Source organism: Amblyomma mixtum, chromosome 2 (genome assembly GCF_055824585.1).
Source record: "Amblyomma mixtum isolate Tamu chromosome 2, ASM5582458v1, whole genome shotgun sequence".
NCBI lineage: Eukaryota > Metazoa > Arthropoda > Arachnida > Ixodida > Ixodidae > Amblyomma > Amblyomma mixtum.
The window spans coordinates 43,394,937-43,417,107 of NC_143013.1; the positions used below are offsets into that span (position 1 = coordinate 43,394,937).

Genomic DNA, 22,171 nt, shown 5'->3' on the forward strand with positions numbered 1-22,171 from the left:
AATTTCTAGAATATATGAACACGTAAGCATGGTTCTTCTGTCTGTAAATGATGGTTGGTTAGTTCCTACATCAAGACTATTTATGGGCAACTACCTGTAGGCGCCAGTGGAAAGTTATGTAATGGATCCACTCGTTTATGATACGATGGTCTCGCTGACCATGCAATATACATCCATAAACCAGGACAGAGCGTTCCACAGAGTGGTATATTGCTAAAAGACATGTCCTATCTGCCCCCCCAGTGTTTTCGTGAAGGTACTTTGTGTATGCTCAAGGATCGGAAGGCTTTCTTATTCAGCGCGTTTATGAGAGGCTGGCAAGGGAGCTTTATGTCATACGTTATGCCTAGAAATTTATGTTGATCTTTTACGGGTAGCTCAGTTTCGTTCAGGTGTAGGGTGGAATCTGCCTTTAAGCCTCGTTTCAGAGAGAAAAAAAAATGGGCACTGTTTTCTCTAAAGAAAAGCGGAAACCATTTCTGTCTGTCCATGTTGTCAGTTTATTTCACTTGTTGGCACATTGGACGATGTGCAGCCCATCTGAAGAACGTCTACATAGAGTGAATACATAATGCACCTTGCAATTATTTTAATAACAGAGTTCTCCTTTACAACAAAAAGTGTTACGCTTAAAATACGCTTCTGTGGTAATCCATTTTACTTAATGAAATTCCTCGAAAGGGTTGAGCCTAGGCGTACATGGAATGAACGGTTAGATAAGAAGTCTTTTAGGCAGGTCAACATTCTGCCTCGGATGCCAAGCTCGGCAAGGTCTTGAATAATTCCGAACCTCTAGGTTGTGTCGTATGCCTTCTCTAAATCAAAAGAGACTGCAGTGTTGTTTGTGTACAAGAGCTTCCCGGACAGCATTTCAAGACGAACTAGGTGATCTGGAGTGGAGCATCCCTTTTTAAAACCACACTGACGGATGTCAAGAAGTTCGAAGGATAGAAGGACAAAAGTTTATCTCATATTCAGGACACTTTCAAAGTATTTTGAGAGGCAACCGGTAAGGGCTATGGGTCTATAATTGTTAGGAGAGGTTGGTGGCTTTCCTGGTTTAAGAAACTGCACAATAATAGTTTTTCTCCAGGCTTCGGGTACTTTCCCCAATGCCCAAAATTTGTTACAAAAAAGTCTTCAAAGTGTATCTACGACATATCTGGAGAGATAGGCTAGCATTTGATAATGTACCGTCTTTGTCAAAAGTAACCAGGCTGCATGGTTTGCTTCTAGCTTGTATAGTGGAGCCCATGGGGCTTTCCTAAAGATCAAAAGATGTTGGAAGGTAAGAAGACACCCAGTCCTTACCTTTAACGACCATTACAGCTTCAGGGAAGCCGTAAGGGCTCCACTGCACGAGCTAGAAGCAAACCATCCAGCCTGGTTACTTTTGACAAAGACGGTACTTCATATGGGTCGGGTGCAGGCTTTTTATCAGTGGAAATTAGTTCATGGATTTCTTGAAGCGTGATTGAACAATTGCAAGGTTCATTTGTGCTGCCACTTGTTGTCAGTGTGTTTTTCAGCTGTGTTTTTGTATTTTAGGACTGTTTCTGTGTACTGTGACGAACTGGAAACTGCAGAAAAGTATTCACCCGAAATGCTTTCCTGTTCTATATCTGTCTGTACAGCAGGGGCTGTCAGAAGGCGAACTGTGAATGGGGAATAGCTGCCATTTATCTTTAGAGCTTTCTCCCATATGTGTTTTAATGTTGTTGAGCTGTTTATGACGACACATAATTTTGCCGATAAGTTTTTGCGGCACTGTGACGGATACATCGGTCTTTCGCTCTCGCCTTCTTAACAGACCCGTGCACTGTGCGATGTCAGTGCACGTTAAAGAACCCCAGGTGGTCCCAATTTCCGGAGCCCTCCACTACGGCGTCTCTCATAGCCTCAGTCGCTTTGGGACGTTAAACCCCATAAAAAAAACCAAACCAAAGTTTGTTCAATTATCCTGCGTTGCATACCTACGGGAAAATCCCCAAGCATTCTTTTCTATCTTTTTAGCTTCCCTACGTTCTTGTATGCAATACTTTTTTACTCTGTTTTACTACTCCAGAGGACTGAGGGATGACTAGGCGCGCAGCGGTAATAGTACCCGTCGTGAAAAGTTCGTTAAGGTTGTCTAAAACTGAGGTTGTCGGTAACTATTTTTTTCTAGGCTGGCCTTTTCTCGGAACAGTGCCCTGTAGACGAGATGCAGCTTCCAACGTCATGATTTTTATGGAGTGACTTCTAGTGAAGATGTTGATTAGTATAGGCAGATGATCACTTCCATGTGGGTTATCTAGGTCATCAAATTTTGTATCTAAAAATAGATGGCGAACTAAAAGATAAATCTATACAGCTCATTTGTCCTGAGCTAGGAGAACAACACGTTGGTTTTCCAGTGTTTAATAGATAGAGGTCATTACACAGTATAACATCCTCAATGAATTGTCCTCTAGTGTCAGTTTTGTCAGTACCCTGAAAGCTGGAGTGCGCGTTAAAATCTCCAGATATTAGATATGGCTCTGGGTGCTGCTCTAAAAGGTCTTTTAATTCATGATTGCTTAGATTAACATGTCGCTCCAGGTACACGCAGCATACCGTAAATGTTTTAAATGTTTGTAGAATGGCTGCCACAGTTTCTAATCTAGTTTTAAGCTTGTGTTCGCGAAATGCAACTCCATTTTTAACGATGATGGGAACGCCATCCGAACGTCTGCTAACCAGCTCTCGGTTGCGGCGGAAGATATTATAGTTTTTTTAGAATGTTTTCGTGCTTAGAGCCTAAGTTTGTACCTCGATCGCATGGCATTTGGAGAACGTTGGGACAGAGTAAAAGAAATAGAAAACCGACAAGCTAGAACACACCAGGTTCTGGCACGCATCGTAGTTTCTTTGTATAGTGGACACCGTAGCGTAAAAGCCCATCGGCATTTCACTTTTCAAACGAAGCGCAGCCGTTTTAACGAAACGCTGGGCCGCGGTTTCGTTTTCTGTACGGAACCAACACGGAGGACTTGGTTCTCGGAGCGGCGAGAGTTGGCGCTGCGTATTTCGCATATCGCTATTAGGCATGCACATGAGTACGTCGGATGGCTGCCCTCACGATTTACGCACAGATGTGGTTCAAGTGTACAGTTATCAGAATCATGTTCGTGTGAAGCATGCTTCGCGCAAGTCAGTTGGCTTCGGCAGCTCTGAGAGCTGTCGCCATACCGTTGGCACTGAAAGCAACGTCGTGGGTTTGGTATGTACTGCCCGAAGTGAAGTTTCATACAGCCGATTTCTACGGATTCTGGGAGTATATGCTTGATGCGAAAGTCAGGATGATGTGTTTCGTGGCTATTTCTTGGTCGCCTCTCCTCATTTTTATTCTCTACACGTTAGTCACGTTTTGTTCCTCTAGTCCTTCAAGAAGTACTTCTGTTACATGCCTAAGGCCGTCGTCTGCGTTAACTCCTCGCACTGTGTTCAAGGATCGGGGTGGGTTGAGTGTCACAGGTGTGTCTCCAAAAGAGGTGACTTCTGCTTACTTTTCGTGCTGGTGGTTGTACAGGATTACTAGTAGGAGGTCACCGTTTTCTGGTTTTTTTATCTTATAGCCCTGGCCTATGCTATCTGTGAAAGTTCTGGTGACAAGAAATGGTGTAATGCATCTAGCCGTTCTTCTCTGCGTGTTCAGAGTGCACTTCGTGGAACCGTTCTAAGCTGTTTTGGTTATTTGGGAAGAATTTTGCTGTCTCGGTGCGCCCTCTTTTGCAGCGGAGATCGGCGTTAAAAAATGAGAAGCCATAAAAAAGTTTTGGTGTTCAACAAAGGCGCCAGCCGCCCACCGCGGAGCCCAACATGGGGACTGGACAGGAGCCCTTAAAAAGCCCTACGCACGCCGCACTGCGCACCACCACTGTAACCTAATATGGCGCGAAACAGGGTCGTCCGCCACACAATGTTAGCCCTCGCCGCCGGGAAAAAAGGAAAAACCAAGAAGAGAGTAGGAGATAGGACAGTTCTAAGAAAGAAGATCAGAACGGCAAGCGACAGCAGATCGCAAACGGCCAACTACAAATCGCCCCGGGGAGATCGCACGACAGTGACCCTTCCGGTTTACGGCAACGTCTTAAGCGTGGGAAACGCTCGGGAGGTCATAATTGAATGTGTTCTAGGAAGGCGCCGGATAGGCCCGTGTAGAACTCAACTCCGGGGTCAGTTTAGTTTGTTTTCTTTTTAATTTTAAGAGAGAGTGTAGTGTGCCCTATCAAAGTTGTAGGGCGGGACGCGCGCTTCGGAGAGCCAATCGCTTTTGTGGAGATCGCTCTGTGCATCGTATTTTGGAACTGATTTGATTACTTTTTTTAATGTGTTTTGAGGAAGAGTTGATAATACGATCAACATGGAAAGGGGCAGCACGCAACAAGGAATCAATCGTGTTGAGGCCGGCTGCTACTGGATGCTTCCTGTATTTGAGACGGACTTCGAGGTTTTAAGCCGAGCCCTGAAGAAAACAAAATTAGTTTGAGAATTGGTTCTAAGGAAAGGAAATGATGCAGTAACTGCATCACACATCTCGGTGGACAACCCGAAAAGCGCCGCAAAGGAAGGAATAAAGGTAGGAGTGGAACGGAGGTAGCCTAAAAGCAGTGAAGAAAAAACTACTCATAGGTAGATACTAGATGTATGCGCTAAGAGACAAAGAGGAAAATGTCATTAGCAATATATATCTTTTAACCACTCAAAATGCCCTTCTGAAACTTGCATTTGTGACTATTTTAGATCTGACGAAGATGTATCTCGGAGTGCTTTTATAGCTGCATGCATGAATTTTAAACATATGTATGTACGTAAGCTGCATTTGTTCAATGCTCTGTAACAATTTCTTGTACAATTTGCTTTTGCCTCCCTGCTTGGACCAAAAAGGTCTCCAGTATCATGTAAATAAAATAAATAAAAATATGGATAAGATAGTTAAAGTAGCCAGAAACAATACTAGCCACGAACATAACCTTCGCAAATGTGGCGCTACATCCAAGCCTTCTTAATAAGACACAATCAACGGCCCAGATCCAACTCGGCACTATACCGTCACCTCCGTTCTCCCTCCCCAACCGGGGCACTCCACAAGGAGCTCTTCTCTCCCCCCTCTTATTTAATGTAACTCTAGCCCCGCTGGCCAAACAACTGACCAACATACCTGACCTCCACTCGGCAATATACGCCGACATCAACGACTGAAGGCTCCACAGGAGAGGCGCAAGACTCCTTACAATTGGCAGTTGATATCATCACCTCGAACCTGACCAATATGGGCCTTATGTGCTCCCCGCTCAAATCGGAACTGCTGATGATCAGACCACTTCCCCGGGATCCACGCATGCACCTCCGAATGTACGACGACCACATACATGGGCGTCCGGAGGGGGGGGGGGGGCAAGGGGGGGCGGCTGCACCCCCCTGGAAAATCACTCACTCGAACCGTGAGTGATGGCCGCACGTCAGGGGCGGCGGTGCGCTCAGCCAAAAGAGTAAAAGCGGCCCTGCTTCCACGCTTTGGGTCACATCTGCAAAGTGCCGCGTCCGGGGACGCGTCGTTGCAGACATACAGCGGCACCGGCGAGCATGTGTTTCGAGCCGTCTTGAGATGTGTGCCTGTTTCTTTGATCTCTAGAGAGATAGCGACACGGAGGCAGACAGTGCACACCCCGGCCACCGATGAATTCTTCAGGAGGGAGGGACAAATCAGCCGTGTCCATCCCCGCTTTGTCGGACTGCTCAGGGGCAAGCGGGCGATGAGTTGGCGCCGCCGCCGCTCGCTGTCTCCTCCGATCCACGGGAGAGCGCAGTTCGGTACAAGCGCCGCTTTCAGAATTTTCGGCAAAGGGGATTAGCAGCTTTTGTTCACGGCGACGCAGTCTCCAGAGGCACCCCCACACCAGCGTTCCTTGCGTCTTCTCCGGAAACCAGCGCCTTTGGTCAAGGCAGCCCGATGGCGCCTACCTGGCTCGCCTGTCACCTCTGGCTGGGCCTCAAATCCCAACAGCGCCCATGTACTGTGCGATGTCAGTGCATGGTAAAGAGACCGTCCGTCCCTCATAGCATGAGTCGTTTTGGGGCTCTGAACCTCATAAAAACACACAAAACAAATTTTCCGACCGGAGTGGCGAGTGTCCCTTCCCCTCGGAAGTCGCGCGGCGTTCCTTGCGTGTGCTGTAATGATCGGAGGCCCAGCCAGCGGAGAACGGCGAGACAGTCAGGCGTCATCAGGTATGCGGCCAAAAGCGCTGCTGTTTCTCGGAGAAGACGCAAGGAAAAGCTGGCCTGGAGGCGGCTTCTGGCTCGGCGTTTGCGGGGACAAAGGCTCTAATCCCCTTCGCCGGCGATGCTGAATGCGGCTCTGGTGCCGGACTGCGTTCCTGGGGACTGGCAGCGGAAACAGGCGAGCCAGACCGGCGTCATCAGGCTACTGCGACGGAAAGCGCTGCTGTCCGGGGGAGACAAAAGAGACACTGCTTGGGGCAGCTACTGGCGACGGCGTCGGCGTACACAAAGACGTCTAATCCCTTCGCCGGGAAGGCTGAGCGCGGTGCTTCTCCCGGACTGCCCGTGGACTGACCGACGAGACCCAGTGGCGACGACGGCGGGGCGGCGGCGCCGCTAACTCATTACCCGCGTGCGCCCTGGGCAGCAGACAAAGCCGAGGGGCGACACGGCTGATTTGTCCCTTCCACCGAACTGAAGAGGTCACCGCTGTGAGCGGTCAGCGCTCGCGTCCCCATCGATCAGGATCGTCACTCAGCAGCAAACGACCTTTGGGCCTGGGAAAACAGTTCGCGACTCAGAGACGCCAAGTTCCTCCTTGCCCGTGTATGTGTGTGTCTGTGCGGTGTGCGCCGTCACGTGGGGAGGGCGGAGCCAAAGAAGACGCTAGCAGCCCATTGGACGCTCAACCCGAGATCAGATTCCCTACCTGGGTACCTGGGGAATCTGAACTGCATTTAAGCAGCAATCTGTGGGGTGCCAGATCATCCTCCCTCATTTTCTGACTTTGGTCTCCGTGCTACTGTACAAAATGTAAAATAAACCTTCCAGCTTTGCTATTCCTCCCGAAGGCTTCCCTCCGTAGTCTGGCTGCTTCGTCCTAATGCGGTGAAGACCCTGGTCCCGATCTCCGAGCACAACAGTGCGCGCCTCTTTGTTTGTGCTTCGGTGTTTTTAGTGGCCGGTTGTCAACGAAGCTGAGGACAACCAAGACAGCGGACGAGAAAACGACGAGCGGCGAGTAGTGTGTGTGCAAGTACTCGACTGTGCGGTTGCGCGAGCAAGATGGAGCGAGGTGTATGAAGCTGCGAGCGTGCATTTATCTTGTAAATAAGTTTTCGCTGCATACATAGTCATTTTTTGTTTTCAACGTACGCATTCAACCGTTTTTCCAATCAATGTGTATATATTTTTAACACTACCAACCCCGAGGAACTCCATAGCCAGCTTTGTCTCGCGCGGTCCCGAATGATGGATATTCGACGCTTCTTCAAGCGTCAGCGGTTGTCTGACGAAGCATTATCCAAATGCGCCCCTGCAGATTCTGGTGTGACATGTGACAACGGTGTAGCATTTGAACAGAGTGATGCAAGCTTTTATCACCGGACAGTAGCTGATGTCGTCGACTCCATGGAAGGGACTCTGTCAACAGTGAGTTCAGGTGATGCAGCAGGCCGAGATGATTCCATTTCTACTTTCTTGGGATTCAAGTCCGGATTTGACCAGAGCGATGCAACCTTTCATCACCGGACAGTAGCCGGCGTCGTCGTCTCCATGGAAGGAACTCCACCAGCGAGCTCCGGTCACGCAGTAAGCCGAAACGATTCCCTTTCTCCTTGCTTGGGATCGAAGTCCGGAGACAACATCAAGAAAACAAATAACTTGCCTCAAGAATATGACTTAGGAGAGTTTCTAGGCAAAGCTAAACTCACTGGCATACCGGACTTTTTGAAGTTACGTCTTCTTACTAAGCCATGGTCGCCAAATGTCACATATGATTTTAAGAAGGATGTAACACCTGGAAAGAGGCCTTTTCGACATCAGTGGCTGGGAGATTACGCCCCCTGGCTTGCGTACTCAGCGACAGCGAAAGACGCCTTTTGTCGTTTTTGCGTCATTTTTCCTCCGCGTGTTCACCGGGGTACTCAAGGTAGTTTTATCGTGCGCGCTTTCAGTAACTACAGAAAAATGCACGAGGCGTGCAGGGATCACGTAAAATCCCAATGGCACCAGGAGGCAATGACGGCCTCACAGAACTTTATGGATGTGATGAAAGGCAAGCAGCTACCCGTTGTACAGCAGCTGAACAGAGCACTGCACGCGCAAGTTGAAAGGAACCGTGAGAAACTATTTCCAATAGTTTCCACCATTGTCTTTTGCGCGACGCATGACTTGCCGATTCGCGGCAAGCAGTCTGATAGTGGAGTCTTCAATGATCTGCTTGACTTTCGTGTAGAAGCTGGAGATACTCTACTTCAGGAGCACTTCACTTCTTCTGCTGGCAATGCCAAGTACACTTCTGTCCGCGTCCAGAACGAGATCATCACAATCTGTGGCGACATCCTGAGAGAGCAGATAGTTACCGAAACTAACAAAGCGTTTGCTTTTTCCGTTCTTGCTGACAAAACTGCAGATATTTCAGGAAAAGAGCAGATGTCTATAGGCGTTCGCTTTATTGACAAGGCGGAAGTCGAAGTGTGCGTTCGAGAGCAGTTTTTGGGATTTGTAGAGCTGGAGCAATTAAACTCCGCTTGCATCGCCGCGGCAATCTTGAAGCTTTTGACGAATGTCGGACTGATTCTTTCGAACCTCGTTGGACAGGGGTACGATGGATGCTCTACAATGGCTGGAAAAGAAGCTGGAGGGAACAAAATTATACAAAAACAGTTCCCGAAGGCACTATTTTTCCACTGTGCAAGTCACAAACTAAATCTCGTCATCAACGATTTGAACGACGTCTCTGAAATTCGAAACACAATTGGGATAATCAAACAAACCATAAACTTCTTCCGCGAGAGCGTGCTCCGGAGAAAATTGGTGCCCAACATTCCGATGCTGTGTGAGACAAGATGGTCTGCAAAGTACAAGTCTATTAGGATCTTCTCTCAGCATTACGTGGCCATAGTCGAAGCACTCGAGCAGCTCGCGTCCACGGAATCATGCTCGAACGCTGCAACTAGACAACGAGCTCACATCCTCTACTGCGCAACAACAAGCTCATCTTTCATCGTCTGCTTGCATATTGTAGCGAAGTACAGCGCTCGGCTCGAACCAGCTACGAACATTCTGCAAGGTGTATCCATGGACTTCCATTCTGTGCATGGCCACATCACTGAGCTACAACGTATTTTTCGCGGCCACCGGACAAACGCTGTAGAGGAGTTCTCTAACATCATGAATGCAGCAAGGGAGGCAGCCAATCACTTAAATGTGGTGATATCTGTACCAAGACAAGTCTCTCGTCAGGCCCACCGAGACAACTACGGGATTCAGTCGCCAGAGGAATACTACCGTGTGGCAATATATGTGCCGTACTTGGACTCCCTCACTGCTTCTTTAGCTCGGCGCTTTTCTGAAAGCAATGAGAGGAGCTTCAAACTTCTCCAGCTGCATCCATCAAAAATGAAGCACTTGAGCCGTGTTGAGTTCGCTGTTCTCGCCGAAGAACTCCAGTGCTTTTACGGCATCGACAACTTCAAGGAAGAGGCCATCTCTTGGTACGAGATGTGGTGCAACAAAACTGGGGACCCATCAGAAATAACTTACTGCGAGCTTCTACATCAGGCCAAGACATTCTTCCCTGGTGTTGCAAAAGCCATTGAGGTGGCTCTGGCTTTGCCAGTTACTACCTGTACGGTCGAACGCTCCTTCAGTACAATGAGGAGAGTGAAAACGTGGCTACGCTCAACGATGACAAACGACAGACTGGACGGCCTTTGTATGATGAGTGTGCACCGAGAGCGTGTAATGAAGCACAGAAATGAATTTATCACCAGTGTCATCACGCAATTCGCCCAGAAAAATCCGAGGCGTCTACAGTTTCTGTTCAAGGAAGACTGACTGAGTGACTGTCGTTGCGTGTTTGTGAACATATTGTGCTGTGTGCTGGTCATCAATCCGGGTGTGTCGAGAACCCGTATGCAGCAAGACTGAGCACTCTTCTCCACGAAGTGATAGTATCTTTTTGCATTTTTATTAATTTTAATTGTTTCTTCGTTGATAAACTCCAATGTATCTCTCCTAGCCTCGCTTTAATTTGCTGTTTGTAATTTTTCTTTCATGCGTGTATTTTACTTATTTATTTTATTTGTATATAAATAAATAAATTTACTCCGCAAATAGTGCCTTTTTGCTACGAACATACCCCCCCCCCCTCCGGCGCCAACAACCAATGGGGCCCCCCCCCTGCAAAAAATTCTGCGGACGCCCTTGACCACATACCGCTGGTCCCCTGGAGTTGGTCAATAGACTCCTCGGACTCCAACGTCCTTGACTCCATAGGTCCTTGGACTGCACATACAGGACACTTTGGATGCAACCTTCCCTGTACAACTCCTAGAGAAGCGAACCAAACAAATCGAGGGTCTTGTCCACAGTGTAGCCACATGCAACCATGGACTGTCGGAGAGGGAAACCTTTAATATGACAGACGCCCTCATCACCAGACACGACTTTTCACGTTCCTTACCGCTTTCTCACAAGACAAAGCTGATGCTTTTATTAGAAAAGCAATAATCTCAACGCTCCGCCTACCACAGTCGCTTAGCACAAATCACTACTCTCAACGGGCACCTACAAAACTATCTCGGAACTCCACGAAGCCAAACGAGACAACCAGATACTTCAACTAACCCGCACAGAAACCGGCCAACATCTCTTACGGCATCTTCGCCAGGCTCCAATCCAAGGGCGTCCGCAGAATTTTTTGCAGGGGGGGGGCCCCATTTGTTGTTGGCGCCGGAGTGGGGGGGGGGGGGGGGAGGTATGTTCGTAGCAAAAAGGCACTATTTGCGGATTAAATTTATTTATTTATTTATATATAACTAAAAATAAGTGAAATACACACATGAAAAAAATTACAAACAGCAAATTAAAGCACGTACGTAGAAAACCAGCGAAAAGGACGCATTCACAAGGAGAAGTACACAGGACAACGCAGGAAACACAACTGAAAATTCTTTCCTGGTGGATCACCAACATTAAAGCGTGGCTAGGAGAGATACATTGGAGTTTATGAACGAAGAAACATTTAAAATCAGTACAAAATGCAAAAAGATATTATTACTTCGTGGAGAAGAGTGCTCAGTCTTGCTGCATACGGGTTCTCGACTCACCCGGATTGATGACCAGCACACAGCACAATATGTTCACAAACGCGCAACTACAGTCACTCAGTCAATCTTCCTTGAACAGCAACTGTAGGCGCCTCGGATTTTTCTGGGCGAATTGCGTGATTACACGGCTGATAAATTCATTTCTGTGCTTCATTACACGCTCTCGGTGCACACTCATCATACACATTGATTGGAAAAACGGTTGAACGCGTACGTTGAAAACAAAAGGTGACTATATATAGAACGAAAACTTATTTACAAGATAAAGGCGCGCTCGCAGCTCCATCTCCTCGCTCCATCTTGCTCGCGCACCCGCACAGTCGAGCAACCGCACACACACTGCTCGCCGCTCGTCGTTTTCTCGTCCGCTGTCTTGGTTGTTCTCAGCATCGTTGACAACCGGCCACTAAAAACACCTAGAGTTATACAGTATAACTCTAAAAACACCGAAGCACAAACACAGAGGCGCGCACACGTGCAAGGGCTTACTTTGGGGGTGAAAGGAACGCCGCGCGACTTCCGAGGGGAAGGGACACTCGCCACTCCGGTCGGAAAATTTGTGTTTTTATGGGGTTCAGAGCCCCAAAACGACTCAGGCTATTAGGGACGGAGTAGTACAGAGTTCCGGATAATGTCGACCACCTGGGTCTCTTTACCATGCACTGACATCGCACAGTACATGGGCGCTGTTGTGATTTGAGGCCCAGCCAGAGGTGACAGGCGAGCCAGGCAGGCGCCATCGGGCTGCTTTGACCAAAGGCGCTGGTTTTCGGAGAAGACGCAAGGAACGCTGGTGTGGGGGCGCCTCTGGAGACTGCGTCGCCGTGAACAAAAGCAGATAATCCCCTTTGCCGAAGATTCTGAAAGCGGCGCTTCTACCGAACTGCGCTCTCCCGTGGATCGGAGGAGACAGCGAGCGGCGGCGGCGCCAACTAATCGCCCGCTTGCCCCTGAGCAGTCCGACAAAGCGGGGATGGACACGGCTGATTTGTCCCTCCCTCCTGAAGAATTCATCGGTGGCCGGGGTGTGCACTGTCTGCCTCCGTGTCGCTATCTCTCTAGAGATCAAAGAAACAGGCACACATCTCAAGACTGCTCGAAACACATGCTCGCCGGTGCCGCTGTATTTCTGCAACAGGTCGCCCTTCAGCAGAGCTAACGATGGCGTGGTTTGAAAACGGCGGAACGACGCGCGCCCGTACGCGGCGTTTCGCAGATGTGACCGAAAGCGTGGAAGAGGGGCTGCTTTTACCCTTTTGGCTGAGCGCACCACCGCCCCTGGCATGCGGCCATCACTCACGGTTCGAGTGAGTGATTCTCCAGGGGGGTGCAGCCGCCCCCCCTTGCCCCCCCCCCCTCCGGACGCCCATGCTCCAATCTACCTGCTCACCTGCCCCCAACTATCAAATCATTGCACCTGACATCCAGGGTCCAATGCGCATCAAACCTCTACCCAGAAATATGAGCCCCGAGCTACACGGGGCCAGACGCCAGGCACGAGCCTAGTATTACAACAAGCACTACAGAGGCAGACCCGACATGTATGTAAACGCGGCACAACGCACCCTACCGGGCTATTATGCCGCTGTCCCCGCCTACTACCGAGGATGGCACCATCGGGGCCGCAGCCACCTTCCCCACGGAGGCTGAAGGCGCGGCCATGGGCTTGGTGCTTATACACTATGCACAAGATCCCAACATCACGGATATCTCCACCGTCTCCAAAGCTGTGTACCGTCACTCAGCAAAGCGTTATCACGTCAATCGCCCGACGCATTCTCGCATCAGGACATACGCTTACCCAAGAGATAACCCTCACGTGGGTTCCTGGGTAAGTATCGATCCCCGGTAACCAGCGTGTTCATACGCTGACTCGAGAACTATCCTTCAGGCCCCAAGAAGATGGGACACCCAAACCCACGCAGGAATCGTCTCGGGCTCTTCTCACATACCATCAAAAAACCACTTATTACAAAAACAGGCGCTTACCCTCCCACCACCTCACCGTACACGAAATTCAAAATACAGTGCAGTCTGGCGGCAACTGCAGACATTCATCGCACCTCCTTCATCGCCACCACCCCACCTTGACCTTCCTACTCTGCTCAACATGTGGGGCGGCCAAGGCACCCTCATACACAACCTGTGGGACGTTTTATGGGGGTTTAACGTCCCAAAGCGCCTCAGGCTATGAGGGACGCCGTAGTGGAGGGCTCCGGAAATTTCGACCACCTGGGGTTCTTTAACGCGCACTGACATCGCACAGTACACGGTGTGGGAATGCCCCAACCGATGGCAGGTCCCCTATACCCAACCGGTCCGCCTCCTCATGGAATGGCATTCTGCTAGTTGCTCAACCAGCTAGCCAATCATGGCAAGTGTACAGAGTTCTCATTGAAGCACAGACGCCTGGACTCTTGGTCAAGAACAAAGGATCCTTTTTGTTAAAATAAAGCTGTCCCTCCCACATCCCCACACGTGTCAAAGGCGATATGCTGGCCACGCCCAGGTAGCACGGAAAATTAGAACAATCTTATGAAAAATTTATGCAAGTTCAGTAACATTGTTACATTGAAACGTTGCATTAACTGTTAGAAATTAATATTTAAGTTTATATGTTACACATAAAAATTAGTTTAACACTGAACATAAATATTATTCCAATCCTGGCTTTCAACTCTTGTTATAATGTTAAAAATTAACAAATGATGGTAAACGCTGCAGCATAAACATATATTTAACGTTCCAAGTCAGCAATGTCTCCTTATTGTTTATTAAACATTATTATATTTGAATCATAACTATAAAACACTGCAGATATATTTCTAGCACCGAGTCCCAGAACACTCTCCACTAATTTTACAGTAAACATGTTTTTCAACTAGCAGTGCTTCGCGCAACTAAATCTCTTAGATTGTGCCCGCCATAGGTAACATGCTCAAGCAGATTATTTTGTTAAACTGCTTATTATCCTTTCGCTACTACCACTCATGGGACACCTCTCAGTAATGGGCGTGTAAGCTTGACTCCACTGCACGCTTTCGGAGGTAAGTACATTCTAGTCGCATGTTGTGCTCTACTGTGGAGACGAAGTGTCGCCTTCGTTGCTGGTCCTTGCAAAGCGTTGATTAAATTGTCACAATGGTGGGCCTGCATACTAGTGCAGGGTTGCTTCATTATTTTCGACAATATTACATTTACGTTGTTATAATGTTTAATTAATGTTAGAAAAAGTTTACTAGGATGTTCATCTGTAACGTAAAGAAATTATTAAAAAAGGTCATTAAGAAAACTTAATTAACGTTTGACCAAAAGAAAAATGTCACATTGGTCTAATGCTTCGGTGCTACCTGGCAGGCAGAGGGAACTGAGGGTGATTTTTAGGACGCCATAGGTAATGACGATCAAGTGCCTCGGTACTGATCCGTCTACTGCCGAAGCACTAAAAAAAACTGACTTTGCGGTAAAGAGAAAACGTCACGGTCATTCACCAGAACTGACAAGCCCCTGCACGCCAGAAAACGTAGTAAAGTTTGCAACGTGGCTCAGCATAGAGTTACGTAACGGTTACAAAATGCAGGCAGGTCTGTAAATGTGACTTCCAAAGCAAACCATTTCTTGGGTGAATTAACTTTTGCCTGGGATCATCGAAAGAAAGTCGACATAGCAGCGACAGTGACTCGTGTACCATACAGTCGTGGGGATCCCACGCTGTTCAAGCGAAACTCTGAACACTGTTGCCACAGACGCCATGAACGGACACCATGGCGCTCACTATGTCTTGAAATACTCAAGTTATAGGCGGAGCTCCAATCACAAAGCAGCGGTCGCCCGGCGGTGTCGGAAAGTTATACACGCAGCTGGTACTAGAAAGTGCATGGTCTTCTGCAGTGTCCATCACGACACATTCAAGCGGTGTCTATCTAACAAAAGGTAAAAACAGGGCTAATTTAACACACAGCACACAGAAAGGCGGACAGGACGGGCGCTGTCGTTCGGAGCCCGTCCCGTCCCGTCAGTCTTTCTGTGTGGTGTGTGTTAAAGGTGCACCGAAGAGTAATCGAAGCTAGTCTTTTTAGCGCGGGAACTCGATCTACACGTTCCGAGCATTCATGGAGACTTCGAATTATTGTCCTGTGCGACCTATTTCCGTAATTTAAATCGGATTAAACGTCCCGGCTCCCACCTTTTTTTGAACTCGCCGCAGACGGCAGGAGGAGTCAACTAACGCGTGAAGTGCCGTTCAGGCGGTCGTGTGGCGGCTTCGCTTTCGCTTGTATTTTGTTTTTTAGGTTGCCGTGAATAAATTACTCCAGCCAGAGGCTACATAGCCGCAAATTAGGCCCACAGAAATAAAAATACGCGCGGACTCTGCTTTCGCCGACCGGTACGTATCATTCCGCCGATGGCAGAGCGGCAAGCCGCCACGGAACTGGTTGAAATATCGGTTGACTCCTCCTACCGTCTGCGGCGAGTTCAAAAAAAGGCGGGAGACGGAAGTTTAATTCGATTTAAATTGAGGAAATCGGTCGCACAGGACTATAATTCGAAATTTCTAAGAATTCCTAGAACGTGTAGATCGAGTTCCCGCGGTAAAAAGACGAGTTCAGATTACTATTCAGTGTACGTTTAAATTACAGCTATATTTACTTTTTCCTAGACAACGCTCCACCAACTAACCTTGCGACCGCGTAGCGCATACCGCTGCATGGTCGACGTCGAATGCAGGCGCTGAACTGCATGCTGAGCACGATAATACGTAGTCTGGCGATTTGCAGGCGATCACTTCGGGCCTAATTCACCTAAAATAAAGTACTCTAACGCTGTGCAATGCCTCAAGAAGGCTGAGTACAGCACACATCAGCACAGCTAGTCATTAGGTTTCTCAACACTGTACCGCCATTTTTATTATTGGCTGGCGAGTAAACGAACCTTACACCAGTAAAAAGTTGTTGGTGCCTTTCGGCCTAAGCGACAGTGAACCTTCATGTTGCGCTGGACTATGCAACCGCTGTAGGAAAACAACCAAAAAAGTTTGTTTATATGTCATGTACTGGGGCTGTCTATAGCACTCTGGGAAGTCCCGGACAGGTGAGCAACAGTTCGCCTCACAGCCGACAGATTTGGACCTCCAAAGCGAGCCACGGTGCATGGCCCGGATTCGAACTAAGCAGGCTGTACTACATACCGAGTTTTTCACTTAAGAAGACCTGCGAGTTTTGAAAATGGGCTTTTTGAGCTACACGAGCGCTTTTTCAGCACAGCATTGTCCGCAGTGTAGCGCATCAGAATACAGTTAAGAACTACTAACTAGTAGGATGGTAACTGATATAAAATAGTGAACTTTTAATTATTACTGTTAGTCTCCTTATTTACTGATAGGCATGTGGCCCAGCGCAAATAATATGAATATCAGTTTTTAGAATTGAAACGCAGCTGCTCTCCGCGCTATGGCCAAACATATTTGGCTATTTGGACGAGTTACGAGCACTGCAGGGGTTGCTTCGCCTGCAAGCTTTTCGAGAGCGCGTGTATTTTGACGCGACGTAGGCAAAATTGTTGGCTCACAGCACCGAAAGTAAATGCTTTTGGTTTGGTTTATTGGTTTATTGGGGTTTAACGTCCCAAAGAAACTTAGGCTATGAGGGACGCCTTAGTGAAGGGCTCCGGAAATTTCGACCACCTGGGGTTCTTTAACGTGCACTGACATCGCACAGCACACGGACCTCTAGAATTTCGCCTTCATCGAAATTCGGCCTCCGCGGCCGGGATCGAACCCGCGTCTTTCGGGTCAGCAGCCGAGCGCCGTAACCACTGAGCCACCGTGGCGGGGCGAAAGTAAATGCGTTTTCGAAATTCTAAAAACTGGCATGGATATTACTCACGAAGGATTTCACGCATCTCGCTAAATAAAACTGAGCAACAACTGCAAAGTTTAGTTAACCAGCCTACAAGTTAGCATGTTTTAGCAGTACTCTGATGAGCTATACCGCTGACAATGCTATGCAGATAAAAAGCACTCTTCTAACTGAAAAAGCCCATATTAAAAAATTGCTGAACATCTTAGGTGAAACATATATGGTGTTTTTGGCAAAGCCCGTATACATACTTCTCTGCGAACAGTTTCTAACATTGCGAAATCATAAGTGAAAAAAAAATGGCAGTGGCTTAGCTCTGGTTAAGCCTGGATATACAAGCGAAAAGCTGCAGTTATGCTTTGCTTGACGTCATGGCTGTCGCAGTTCGCGCACAATGCACTGGGAGCACCACGATAACGGTGTAGGCAAGCGCGTTATATAGCCCTCCTTGCGCATACGTAGTAACTGTGGTAAACACGCGGCTGCAGCGAAAGGTCAAACGGTGTCGAGGAGGCGAGCGCGCAGTAGTAGCGGCGGTGAGGAGGCGGCGCACATGCGCAGTAGCGCGCGGCTGCGCCGAACGGTCAGGCGGCGGAGTCGGCGCGGCGGCGGCTGCGGCCACCTGCGCCGCGCGTGACGTCGCTCGGTTTCGCGCATGCGCAGCTGCGGCAAATCTTGGCTCCGACGGCTCACGCTAAGCGCGGCTGTAGTGCGGGTAGTGAAGCTTTTCGCTTCAAAACTGCGATATTTCGCCAGCCTTCTAATCACGTCTGGCGCGCATACGCGAGTCCTGGCGAAAGACGATTGCTAAGGCCGCGCGTCGGCGGTGATGAACCTGAATGGTGACTGTAAAGATAATCGCAACAAACCGCTACGTAGATAGGCGAACAAATCCCGATAGCATTGGAACTTGGCAGCGCATCGTGTCTGCGACAGCTTGGCATGAATCTGGTCCTACTTCTTGTTGTGGCCGATCAAAAGGTATCAAAAATAAAAGAACGCGACTAGTTAATGAAGATCTGTGCGATACGATCATGTATGTCGGAGCCGAATAGTTAGGAATTTCACGCCAAGGGCTTTTTTGCGACAACGTTGCGAAGGTTTTCTGCTTCTGCGTACACATTGTGGCTAATTACAGGGCCGCGTACTCTGTTGTGCGAACGCAGAGCGGCACATCAAGCTGAGGCAGGCAGCCGGCAGCACAATGCCCTCCACGCAGTTCAACAAAATGCCCACCCCCCTCCACACAGTGCCAACAAAATGCCCTCGACATAGTTCATAGTAGCGCAACTTGAGTGGGCTGAAGTCTCGGCGAAACTTCGGGCCCCCTCGTCAATATATGCGTGCCAGTGCAATCGATGCAAAAGACGGAGCATTCGGGCCGATGCTAGCCAATCTCGTGCCTTTCTATCACCTAAAAAATGAAGGCTTCTAAGGTGTTACGAAGTGGAACGGCTCTTTCATTCTTTAGAGAACAGCGCTTTACCGTTTCTCGTGCACCTTGACATCCTCTCATCCATTTCCCCCAGTGCAGGGTATCGATCCGGTGTCCTCTTCCAGCTAACCTCCCCACATTTCCTTTTCTCTCCTAAAGGAGAATGCTTAAACCCACTGGTACGAAAGTTCCATCCCTGCGGTACCGGGAAAAACAGTGCTTCTAATTCCTTAATCTGCAGTAATCGCTGAGCGACAACTTCGGTGCTTACTTCCCTCCCAGCTTTCTAGAAGAGACGCTCGTCTCAGGGCGTGCTTGACTTCTAGATCAGCGATCACCTCTCAGCTACACATCACTGCGTGCTGCCTATCGTTGCTTGCAGCTGTGCCCTAACTTCTAGACCAACAACAGACACGCGATCACCCCTCAGCTACACATGATCGCATGTTGCCTATCCCTGCTTACAGCTAGCTGTGCTTCTGCGACTGGCGCCAGAAATCACTCCGGATAAAAGTTGTTACGCTATCTTCGTAAGTGCGTTCAGCGCATTTTTTACGCTAACAGAAGCTCGAGTATTGCAAAACTCGCGAATCCAGCAGTGCGAGTAGCAGAACGGACCGATTGTAATCGCACTTACCGTTCTTGCTGCCGCGGATGAAGCTTTGGGAAGGCATCGTCCATGCAAGCCGAGTTCCCCCTTTGAAGGGGCGACGCCGAAAACACCGCACTTCGTTGACAGGCTGGCAGCCGTGGTACCTTTGCAGAAGTTCGTTGTTTCGTGATTGAAGAGGTTATCCGCCGTGTTTAGCGATGGACAGGCGAACAGGTGGGCAAAAACACGACGTTGTCAGGCGCCGCGGTAATAGCTGGGTTCTTCAATTCTGGTCCGACTCTAACTTGACAATAGTTTCAAGGCCCCAATTAATGCAGGGCTTCAGGAGACATCACAGTTCGACGAGCGAGGCAGGAAGGGTTTCATTAGTTCACTCAGTCAAGGTCAGTTTCCAACAACGTCACCAATAATTAAGATAATTACACCCGAGCACCACTGAAAGGGCGCGGCCATGCTGCCGCCGCATCGCTACTGTCCGGTAGACTTAGGCCTAATCTCGCGAATTCTCGCCTGCCGTGCCGAGAACAAGCGGGTGTGACCTTATCTTTTGCCTTACTTCGCACGTGTTCCATCTGAGGCTACAGCAAAAACCTTTGTTTCTTTTTTTTTTTAGGCGGCGATCGCATTGTTTCACCTAAGTTTTAGGCTCTCGCCCTACCGCGCTCGACTGACTTTTTTCAGGCTGCTTCATGCAAGTGCAACGTCACCTATTCACCCCGATAGGAGAGACGGCAACGGAATAAGGCAGGTTATCGATGAAACCTTGGAACGGGCGCCTTATCGGGCGCCTTGGAACGTTACCATTATATCACTAGAGCATAAACAGTGAAGGAAAGCACATTGCGAATATTGTGGATATTGCGAATGTTGCGAATGTTGCGAATGTTGCGAATGTTGCGAATATTGCACATTGCGGGGTCAGTGCCAGAGCACCCCTTCCCCCCCCCCCCCCCCCCGAAATTTTCTGAGTGCCGCATCTCCTCTCTCTCACACACCTTTCGGCCTTTTTATTTCGCCGATGCTATTTACACACCGCATCGATATATTAAAATGTAAAAGCAAAAATAAGAAGAGTGTCGGTTTATTCCTGAAAAGATCGATGTATGTACTACGTTGTCGTGGCTCTAGAATAGGAAGCGGAACTTATTGCTGAGAAGAATCACACCTCTTCGCTACCGCACGAAGTATGGCACTCCTTTTAACAGTAGGCACAGTTCACCCGATTAAACATACCTTTTCACGTCAGCCTACTTTTTCATCCTTTGCGTTGTCCTCAAATGATCATAAACTATTACGAAAATAAAAAGTGCTTTTTTTAAGCGCCTCTGCGGCCGGGCGCAGGTTTACATGCATGAAGTATAAATTTTGACAAATACCATTCGTTCGCAGTTGCTGACTTTGCTATTGAGCAGAAGCTCTTGTGTTGTTGTAAATCACATGAAAATAGTTGAAACTGCCGCGACTTTTCATTTTTTACGTATGTTCTCTGCGAATCAAGTTCACGCAATCCTGTGTGCACAAGTATTTTATGTAGAGATTAGAGTGAACGAAACGACGGACCCTTCGGCTTTATGAAAGCAATTAAAAGTATTTTAACTCTATGGACTACGATACTGTTTGGGCGCAAGCTTTCTTTTACTTTTCTACCGGCGGCGAATGACACCCTCGAAAAATATTTCTGGCTACCTCTTGCACTCTTGCCACGGCCTTGGACTGTACGCTTCCCATGCTTTTGAGGGAGCTATAACCAGGCCTGCTGGAGACAGATCCTCCGCGCAATCCCAAATTATGTGATCCAGCGTTGCTAGTTCACCGCAACGCTGGCAGTAAGGATTTACTAGATCAGAAATATATTCGCACTGATCCATGAATTTGGCAGCGACCGTGTCTGCAGTCGCCTCCCCGTGGTGGCTTGATCTCGGCTCAGCGACGTATTCGGGGGACGCAGACTCGCCCCTAAGATCTCTGTAATAACTCGCAATGGCCTGGCAGCTGTCCAGCGTCTCAATTCGCAAGGTCCCCGCGTCGGAGTCTTCCTCACCAGCACGGCTGACAAAACCTCGAGCGTACTGGTGAGCGGCCCCTTCATGAGCCGGGACCCAAACCAGGCCAATAACTTTCCTGCCTTTTGGCATCGTGGTACTCGGTGGCGGAGATTCGCCCTCGCGCAATGTTGCAGAGGAACGTCTTGTAATCGCAAAGAATGGTGCTGGCGCCTTCCTGAGTAATTCCTAGCGTTGTAGTATCCTCTTCAGCCATCCCAACTCTGCTCGCGTAACTGCCGAGGCTACTACCTTGCGGGAAATGCTCCCAGCGGAGACTCCACGGTGCTTCCATCCACCGAGTATTTTTCTCTAAGGAGCTGCGCCTTGGCCCTCTCCGTCCATCGTGACGACCCACCAGCACATTCTTACCCGATGGGCACTGAACCTCCCATGGACGTCCTGCAGACATCCTAAACATCCGCAGGACATCCATGGGACTTCCAACGCCCATTGGGTAGGGAGCGCTCCGACTCTAATGCATTGACGGATTGCTACCGGCAAAACTACCCGGTCGAGGTAGTTTCCGTCTCTAATATCCTGAGACGAGTCCCGCCTACGTCGTCCGAAGCCTCTGTTCATGCGACGTCAGCTCAGTTGCTACATGGTACTGTGCACCCGCGGTGCCGCAGTGGAGGTCTCCGGAATAATTTCGACCACCTGAGGATTTTTAACATGCAATAACATCGCAGAATACGGGCGCCTTCCGCATTTCGCCTCCATTGAGACGCGGCCGCCGCGGTCGGGTTCGCACCCAGGTACTGCGGCACAGTAGCCGAGCGCCTAACAATTGAGTCACCGCGGCGGGTGCAAAGCAGTCACCGACAAAGGCGTTCCAAACAGCGGACACGTAAACCGCGCTA

At 49.0% G+C, this 22,171-nt stretch overlaps 1 long non-coding RNA gene across 1 annotated transcript in view; it reads right to left on the bottom strand.

Annotated features, from left to right (window-relative positions):
* The window catches only part of LOC149359151 (uncharacterized), a 60,127-nt gene extending 40,395 nt beyond the window's left edge, over positions 1 to 19,732 (bottom strand). Inside the window, exon 1 of the long non-coding RNA XR_016288259.1 lies at positions 19,291 to 19,732. This is a non-coding gene — a long non-coding RNA (uncharacterized LOC149359151). The remainder of the gene's footprint in view (positions 1 to 19,290) is intronic.
* Positions 19,733 to 22,171: the final 2,439 nt, after the last annotated feature.